The sequence below is a fragment of the Mauremys reevesii genome, linkage group 1, assembly GCF_016161935.1.
Source record: "Mauremys reevesii isolate NIE-2019 linkage group 1, ASM1616193v1, whole genome shotgun sequence".
Taxonomy (NCBI): Eukaryota; Metazoa; Chordata; order Testudines; family Geoemydidae; genus Mauremys; species Mauremys reevesii.
Window position 1 is genome coordinate 356,334,916 of NC_052623.1, and position 9,868 is coordinate 356,344,783.

Sequence of the window (9,868 nt, forward strand, 5' to 3'; positions counted from 1 at the left end):
GAAGCTATACGGAAGCGCCTACTGACAGAGGCTCAGCTTACATTACAGAAGGCTGTTGATATTGCTGTCTCCATGGAACTGGCTACAAGGGAGGCACAATACATCGGTGCATCCCCTAGGGTGCAAAAAGTGTCACAAGAACTGACCCACAAAACGGTGCAGAGTCAAGAATGTTACCGCTGTGGTAAGCTGGGTCACCAGGCATCAGAATGCTGGAGTAAGGACCTGGTGTGTCGACACTGTGGCAAAAAGGGACACATTGAGTATGCCTGTAAACAAAAGAAAAAGAGGCCTGTGGTCTGGCCGACAAAAAGAGGAACCTTGCATACCCTAGAGCAGACCCAGGATGATCAAGGTGACACCTCCTCACAAGAGGAAGTGCCACTGCATGTTTTGTCTTTGGCAGCGGGCTCACATGAATACTGGGTAACCCCCTTATTGGAGGGCAAACCTATACGCATGGAACTGGACACCGGTGGTTCCGGAGACTGTGTATAAGGCAAAGCTACAGCATCTTCCGCTTAAGGCAACAAAAACTGTTCTGAAGACGTATACAGGTGAAGCTGTGCCCATGTTGGGCACTATTGATGTTAAGGTGGAGCTCAATGGACAGGCGGCTAAATTGCCACTGTTTGTGGTGAGAAGTGACTACCCAGCCTTAATGGGTAGGTCTTGGCTTGGGAAGATTCAGCTGAACTGGGCAGAAGTGCACCGGATGACTAAAGAAGAAACCAGTCTAACCCCTATACTAAGGAAACATGCTGCTGTTTTTGGAGATGATTTGGGAAGTATGAAGGGAATCACTGTGACATTGAACATTAAACCTGGCAGTCCACCAAAATATCTGAAAGCCCGAACTGTGCCATATGCCATCAGGCCAAAAGTTGAAGCAGACCTGGAGCGCCTGGTCACCAATGGAGTCCTAATACCAGTTACCCATAGCTCATGGGCCACTCCTATCGTTCCAATAGTGAAGAAAGATGGCTCTCTCCAGATTTGCGGTGATTTTAAAGTCACTGTCAACCCAGTGTTGTGTGCAGAGCAATACCCGCTTCCCCGCATCGATGACCTCTTCGCAGGCCTGGCTGGGGGACAAAAGTTCAGTAAGATTGATCTGAGTCAAGCATATTTACAGATGCACGTCGATGAAAAGTCCCAAGAGCTGTTGACTATTGTGACTCATAAGGGGCTTTATCGATACTGTCGCCTACCCTTCGGAATCACATCGGCTCCCGCCCTGTTCCAGAGGGCTATGGACCAGATCTTGTGTGGCTTGTCAGGAGTTCAGTGCTATCTGGATGATATCCTGGTCACTGGAAGAAATGAAGAGGATCACTTAAAGAATTTAGAGGCTACCCTACAAAGACTGGAAGAGTATGGCCTACGAGTTCGCAAAGACAAGTGTGAATTCTTCAAGCCCTCTGTTGAATATTTGGGACACATCATCGATTCTGCAGGTCTTCATAAGGCCCCTGCAAAAGTTAAAGCTATTGTGGAGGCTTCCCCAGCCTTTCTAATGATGGGACGACAGCTGCGCACTTGCTTTGATCTGCTGAAATCTTCTGAACCCAGACAAACTGTGCAACATCAGCAGCAATATCAAGTCATCAGACGGGCACCCAGAGCAAAAGACCGAACCTTTAGCCCAGGGCAGCCAGTTTTGGCTCGGAATTATACTTCCAGAGCTAAATGGGTCCCGGCCACAGTCATCACTCAAACAGGACCTGTTTCCTATACAGTCCGGACTGCAGAGAATCTTACCTGGCGGCGACATGTAGATCAGCTGTTGCCAGGTCATGCCAGTCTTCAGGACCCATCTGCAGTTGAGGGGTCTGACTTCACCCCTCCTGGTGAGACACCGAATCATGAGTCACCTGTTCCTGACTGTTCTCCTCCATTACCCCTTTGCCCAGCACGAGCTGATACCACCTCCTCACCTATTCGTGCTGCGGACCCTGAGCCCCTAGTACTTTCGGGTGCAACAACACCAGAAGTTCGCCGTAATCCACCTAGAGACAGAAGGCCTCCTCATCGGCTGGATCTTTAGTTAGGGCGAACCCACGGTTATGGGGCAAAATAATCCCCAGGGTTTAGCCGGGAATGGAGGCAGTCTATCCTCCTTCTCTAGTTTAGTGTGTGTTTTATTTAGGGGATGTTCTTATTGGGGGGGAGGAATATGTTGTGTATTTGGTTGTCATGGGTTTTGTTACTATGGCAACTGAGTTAGACTATTAAGGGATAGCTCAGCTGGTTTCAACCGGCTGAGTGAGCTCTCTGTCTCTGTAAATAAAATGGAGGTTTTGGTTAGCTGTCTGCTCTCTGGCCTCAAGTGATTGCTTCCTACACCGGCTGCCCCAAGGATACAACAGTAACCTATCATTTAAATCAGCTTCTGTACCAAATGACTGGAGGATAGCTAATGTGATGCCAATTTTTAAAAAGAGCTCCAGAGGTGATCCTGGCAATTACAGGCCGATATGCCTGACTTCCGTACGGGGTAAACTGGTTGAAACTATAGTAAAGAACAAAATTGTCAGACACATAGATGAACATATTTTGTTGGGGAATAGTCACATGGTTTTTGTAAAGGGAAATCATGCCTCATCAATCTACTAGAATTCTTTGAGGAGGTCAACAAGCATGTGGACAAGGGGGATCCAGTGGATACGGTGTATTTAGATTTTCAGAAAGCCTTTGACAAGGTCCCCCACCAAAGGCTCTTAAGCAAAGTAAGCAGCCGTGGGATAAGAGAGAAGGTTCTCTCACAAAGTGGTAACTGATTAAAAGATAGGAAACAAAGGGTAGAAATAAATGGTCAGTTTTCAGAATGGAGAGAGTTAAACAGTGGTGTCCCCCAAGGGTTTTTACTGGGCCCAGTCCTATTTAACAAATTCATAAACGATCTGTAAAAAGGGGTAAACAGTGAGGTGGCAAAATTTCCAGATGATACTGTAACGATGCTGGCTTTGGTGGGTCGCTTCTGAGAGTATCAGTTCAGGACAAATTGCTTAAAGCAGGGCAGCTACAGCCCCAGGCTGGGGTTCCTTTGCACACCAAGGCAAACCAAACCAGCCAAACAGAGATGACTTTGGTTTTACCCCACTGGCTAATCATAAGTCAGACAAGCAATTCCCTCAGCCACTCCAGTTCCCCAGTATCACCACCAGTGCCACTCGTTATGGGGATGAATGGTTATGAAAACCAATAAACCAGTAAAAGAAAAAAAGTTCTCCGGATCCCAAAGGATCAAGCCCCAGACCCACAAATCACGCTGTTGCCAATCCTTTAGAATCTAAAATCTAAAGGTTTATTCATAAAGGAAAAAGATAGAGATGAGAGCTAGAATTGGTTAAATGGAATAATTTCCATACAGTAATGGCAAAGTTCTTGGTTCAGGCTTGTAGCAGTGATGGAATAAGCTGCAGGTTCAAATCAAGTCTTTGGAGTACATCCACAGCTGGGATGAGTCATTCAGTCTTTTGTTTAGAGCTTCAGTTTGTAGCACAGTTCCTCCAGAGGCAAGAAGCAGGATTGAAGACAAGATGGAGGAGATGCAGCAGCCATTTATAATCTCTTGCTTGCTTTGTTCCAAAGACAAGCTATCCAGCACGTGGCATGGACATATCTTAGAGTTCTGTCCATAGGCATGTCCGTACATGCCTTGCTGAATTACAAGGTGTATCTGACTTCTCTCAATGGGTCAGTTGCAAAGCTGATGGTCCTTAATGGGCCATCAAGCAGGCTAGGCAGTGCTGACGCCAAATTGTCTGGGGTGTCACCCAGAAGCAGGGCACAAGTTTGAAAAACAGACAGTATAAAGCCAATACTTATAACTTTAAATACAAAAATGATACATGCATACAGTTAGCATAATCATAACCAGCAAACAATAACCTTGTCTTAGACACCTTATTTGACCCCCTTTATACAAGATTTGGTGCCACTACAGGACCTTGGTTGCAAAAAGGATCTGTATGGTCCTGGTTTGTGTCAATAATGTCACAGATATAAAACTACTCAAGATAGTTAAGTCCCAGGCAGACTGCAAAGAGGTACAAAAGAATCTCTCAAAACTGGATGACTAGGCAACAAAATGGCAGATGAAATTCAATGTTGATAAATGCAAAGTAGTGCACCTTGGAAAACACGATGCCAACTATACATATAAAATGATGGGGTCTAAATTACCTGTTGCCACTCAAGAAAGAGATCTGCAGCGGCAGTCAAAAAAGCGAACAGAATATTGGGAATCATTAAGAAAGGGATAAATAATAAGACAGAAAATATCATATTGCCTCTATATAAATCCATGTTATGCCCACATCTTGAATACTGCATGCAGACGTGGTCACCCCATCTCAAAAAAGATATCTTGGAATTAGAAAAGGTTCAGAAAAGGGCAACAAAAATGATTAGGGGTCTGGAATGGCTGCTGTATGAGGAGAAATTAATTAGACTGGGACTTTCCAGCTTCGAAAAGAGATGACTAAGGGGGGATATGATAGAGATCTATAAAATCATGACTGGTATGGAGAAAGTAAATAAGGAAGTGTTATTTACTCCTTCTGATAACAGAAGAACTAAGGGTCACTAAATGAAATTAATAGGCAGCAGGTTTAAAACAAACAAAAGGAAGTATTTTTTCACACAACACACAGTCAACCTGTGGAACTCTTTGCCAGAGGATGTTGTGAAAGCCAAGGCCATAACAGGGTTCAAAAAAGAACTAGATAAATTCATGGAGGTTAAGTCCATTAATGGCTATTAGCCAGGATGGGCAGGGATGGTGTCCCTAGCCTCTGTTTCCCAGAACATGGGAATAGGTGACAGAGGATGGATCACTTGATGATTCCCTGTTCTGTTCATTCCTTCTGGGGCACCTGGCATTGGCCACTGTTGGCAGACAGGATACTGGGTTAGATGGACCTTTGGTCTGACCCAGTATGGCCATTCTTATGTTCTTACCATCATAGCTGCTACTCCCATAATCTCTTAGAACCTCAGGCCTTCCTCATCGTAATCCTAAAAAATGTCCTGATCAGACTGGGCCTAAAAAAAACACTCCAAGTGACATTGCTACCTCTGCTGGCACCAGCTAAATCCAAACCCCACCTACAATCAAATACAATCGAATCAAACTTTAACAGCAGTAACAACAGCTCCAGCCCATCCCAACTAACGTCCTCTCTTTCCTCCAGCCCATCCCTACTAACTTCCTCCCCAACATACAGTTTTACCACCCGTAATACCATTCTAAAAAGTGTCCAACAAGGGTGATTTCTTTTTAAAACTTTCTCCAGCTAAAACAAAAAGTGTTGTTAAAATAAAAGCCTCACTTACTACTTTACATTTCAAATTTTTTAACCATTGTTTTTCCCTCTGTGCTGTATCTTTAATCAAAAGTATTTTAAAAAAATGAATAGCGCCTTTTCATGGTACTGAGCAGGCAGAAGCCTCTGTATACCACACCACAAACCTTGTTTAACATTGTTTAATGCTAAGCAGTAACTAAATTATTTTAACATTTTGGGCCCATATGTTCCATTTAAATTAATATATGTTTAGTAGGCCAATGTGGGGCTTAAAGGGTTAATACACAGTCAGAAGCTGGCACCTCGACAAACGAGCATTTTCAAAGCTGGTTTAAAACAAAAGTTTGTTTAAAATCGTTAAATGTGTTAAGCTTCTTTTAAATAAGCATGCAAAGCATGTAATTGGTAATCATTTAAAATGTTTAATTAAAAAGTTTTTTTTAAAGTAAAAATGGTAAAAATAAACTATTTTAAATTGTTAAAAGTTAAATTGCCACTTCTGATGGGGGAGCATTAGTTAAATTGCTAAAGCAGACTTTTACTGAAATAATATCTTGGGTAAAAAAATATCTTGCATGTCGTACATTTCAGATGGGGCTGACAAACGTTAACTCGTTACATGACAGATGACAGAGACCTATTTGGCCACCGGATCCAGCCCCCCAACCAGGCATAGAACCATCAACATTTACATTGAGGATATTCTAGTAAATGTGCTTAAGGCTGTACGTTTGTAGAGGGAGATCAGCAACATCCCACGTCCCAGATGTCGCTGGACAAATCCTTATTTATACTTACCAGTATCTAAGCAGGTATTTATATAGCCCGTGTCACCACAGGACCAGAGTGCTTCTGGGCACACTCCTACTGATTGGTTGCTCACTATCTCTGGCAACCAATGGGAGAGCTGGCAGCAAGCATCTCCCATTGGCAGCAAGAGCTGTGGAACGCCCCCTGACATACCTGTCCTGGCCTCTCCCCCCATGGCATGATTTGGCCCCAGGTTCTCTGTGCTCCAGGGACATGTGTCTGCTGAGACCCAGGAGAGAAACTTTACCCTTCAGCCCTCCTGCCCTAACCTCACACATAGCACAGTGCCTGGGAGACAGGGGTTGCATGGTGGACACTAACACGAGGCCGTGTGGAATCAGGAGCTGACACTGGTCCCAGCAGGCTTTGCCCCATCTGCTTCAGATTTCTAGTCTGACATCGCTGGTGGGTGGTAGGCCTGGCTCCGTCCTTCCCCTGCCTGGTCGTCTTCCGCCCAAGGGACGGTGGCTGCACAGGCTACTGAGGGCTTGCAAAGAGACTGGGATACAGAACCCTCTTTGCAGAGGAAGGATGGGCTGACAGTTAAGGCCTCAGGCTGAGCAGTGGGAGAACAGGGTTCTTTTCGCAGCATTACCACTGACTCCCTGTGTGATCCTGGGCCAGTCACTTAATTCCTCTGTGTCTCAACTCCCTGTCTGTAAAATGGGAATAACGAGGCTCCCTTTCTCCCACTATTAGACTGTAAGTTCTAGAGAGGAGAGACTCCCCCTCTGTGTTCATACACCACTCAGCACAATGGGGCCCTGAGCCCAGGGGCGGCTCTAGACATTTCACTGCCCCAAGCAGGGCGGCATGCCGCGGGGGGCGCTCTGCCGGTCGCCGGTCCCGCGGCTCCGGTGGACCTCCCGCAGGCGTGCCTGCGGAGGGTCCGCTGGTCCCGTGGCTCCACCAAAGCCGCGCGGGACCAGCGGACCCTCCGCAGGCACGCCTGCGGGAGGTCCACCGGAGCTGCCTGCCACCCTCCTGGGGACCAGCAGAGCGCCCCCCGTGGCGTGCCGCCCCAAGCACGCGCTTGGCGTGCTGGGGCCTGAAGCCGCCCCTGCCTGAGCCTCATGTTTATTATAACCACCTTGTCCTAAACAGCTACGTTAAGCAGGTTGGCAGCCAAGGTGCCCTTTCTTCATGGACTTGTAGCACCTGCTACCTGCCTCTTGGATGGTGCAGGGAATCCTTGTGTGCTGTGTCCTAGCTGGCCAGGTAAGGCAGCCTGCAGCCATGGAACCCAGCAAAATGGGAGTGACTTCCTGCCAGAAACCTTTCCTGATCTCCCCAGACAGGAGCACCCCCACGACCCAGCTCCCCCCCCAGCAGAAATCCTGCTTGGTCACATCTCCAGGCAGCCTCCCTGCCAATTCTGGCCTTGGTCAGTGGATTAAGGAGGCAGGAGGGATGCGGTGTGGACAGGAGCACGGGTCCTAGAGATCAGGGTGGGCCAGGCAGGAGTGGGGCTGGGAAGGCTGTGGGGAGCCGCTCTGCAGAGGAGCTTTAGGGATCACCCTCTTTCCCTTATTGCGATAGAGCCTCTTGTTCAGCATGGGAAGAAAGCGCCTCTTTCTGTGCTTCTTCACTGTTGTCACATGAGAAGAGGGAGGCGTTTGGCAGGAAGGGTCTGGCAAGGCTGGGCACAGACCAGGGTGGTGGTCAGGGCACCTGTCTCAGGGGCAACGGTGGAGGGAAGGGAGGCTGAGTGGTTGGGTCACCCTTCCCCTTGCTGTGGGAGGAGACCCCTGCACCTGCAATGACAGCAGCTGGCCCAGCCTGTGCGTTGGCTTTCCCTTCATCCTTAGCCTCCTAGGCAACGTTCATGGCAGGTGGGGACCCCTTCATGTTCCCCTGCTCACAGACATGGGGCCTGCAGGGCAGGAGAACTCAGCAACAGGAGGGAGTTCCTGGCCTCCATGGTGACCGCTAGAACCACGGCCCTTAGCCCAGGGCCTCAGAGCAGGGACACACCTGGTGCCACCCCCTGGCAGCCCCCAGCAGCGGGGGCACAGCCCGGTGGCACCCCATGGCTATCAGGGGGCGGGCAGAGGTGGGCTCGCTGTCGTGGGTTATGGTAGCACACGCCCAGGCGGTACCGGGGGTGTACGGCTGGTGGAGCCAGGTGCCTTGAGCTCAGCTGTGTAGCTGGGGCCTGTACGTTCAGTGCCCAAGGGCCGGGGGATCCCCCCGAGGACTAGGGTGTGTGGATGGAGCCGTGGGGTCCTTCCCCAGCCAGCCAGGCATGGGGCAGGGGTCGAGCCCTGGGGTGACTCTCGCCAGCCAGCTGTGTGTCTGGAGCTGCCGCTCCCCTCGCTCCCCCGGCTGCCATGGCCTAGCTCCTGATTTCCCCAGGGTGAGTGAGCGGAGATTCAGGCCGAGTCTCTGCTTCGTTGCTCTAGGAGCATCCAGTGGGGGCCATTCTGGGCCCCCAGGAGCAAACGCTCCCCAGCTGGGGCTGGCACTCCCTCCCCTCGGCAATGGGCTGTGGCAGGCCAGGTCAAGGGGGGCCACCCCAGCTGGCCGCCTCGGTAATGGAGCTGCAGGGATGGTGCAGAGCCCTGCAGGGGCAGGACTGTCCCAACCGGGTGTGGGCGCTAAGGGGAGGCTGGGCTGGCAGGAGCCGGGCTCCCTGTCGCTGGGCTCCTGGCTGGGCACAGCCTGAGAGAGCTCTGGGCAGCTCGGTCTCCATGGGAACCGACGGCAGCTGCCCCCCACTGCCCCTGCCCGGCCTCGCCAGGCCCCGATCCTCAGAGCAAGGCAGCCCGTCATGGGGAGCGGGAGCAGCATGGCCTGGTGAGGGGAGGACGAGGTCATATCTTCCCCCACTGGGTGTGTCAGTGAAATCACTGAGAGCTGGGACTAGTGGGGGGACCTCAGGACGTGGCAGTGAGTGGCAAGCAGTGACAGTGGTAGCCGATACAGTAGCAAGCAGAAGCAGAGATAGCAGCGGTGCTCAGCAGGAGCAGAGGACAGTGGCATGTGATGGCAGAGATAGCAGCAGCAGCAGCCATGAGCCAATTGCGGAGGCCAAGGCAGGCGTGGAGGCACTGCTCAATATCGCCCCCCCCTTTTCCAGGGTGAGAGGTGAACCCGTGTGAATGCAACGCTGAACTCTGGGGCTTCGCTGACCAAGGTCAACCCACTGTGAGAGGGGTGCAGCAGAGGGAAAGGGGGTTGGTGTGTTAAAGGGACATTCATTCATTGGACTTTCACATCGCAAGGTTGGAAACTGAGGCAAAGCACACTGCCCATCACAGCGTGGGGTGGGTGTTTACTTATGGGTACATGCTTTTGAATGTGGTTGTACATGATGGGTAATATGGGGTATTTCCATCTTCACACTCAAAGAAACTGTCAGGGATTTGCCTTTAGTAGGATTCTCTGCCCCGGCTCCCATCTCCACTGCAGCCCCATCTAACCTTCTCTTCCAGCCTGGCAATAGCATTGTCCTGCTTAGAGTCATTCAGGCAGTAGTTTGCTATGGAGGCGAAAGCTCAGCCTGGCCGAGAATTTGCTGTCTTGCAGTTCAGTGTGATAAGTCTGTCAGGAACTGAGCTGCAGCCCAAATCCCATCTCCCAGCCTCCTTCCTATGGCCCGTCCCTAGCAGTCCCCCTTCTGCAGTCCAGCTCAGGGAAAGCCCTTTGGGGCTATTCCCAGAGTGAGAGCTCAGCGACTGGTACCCGTCACCGAGTGTCCGAGGCTCAGGGGCTAAGATCTGTGCTGACTGTGAAGGCTTTAAGCG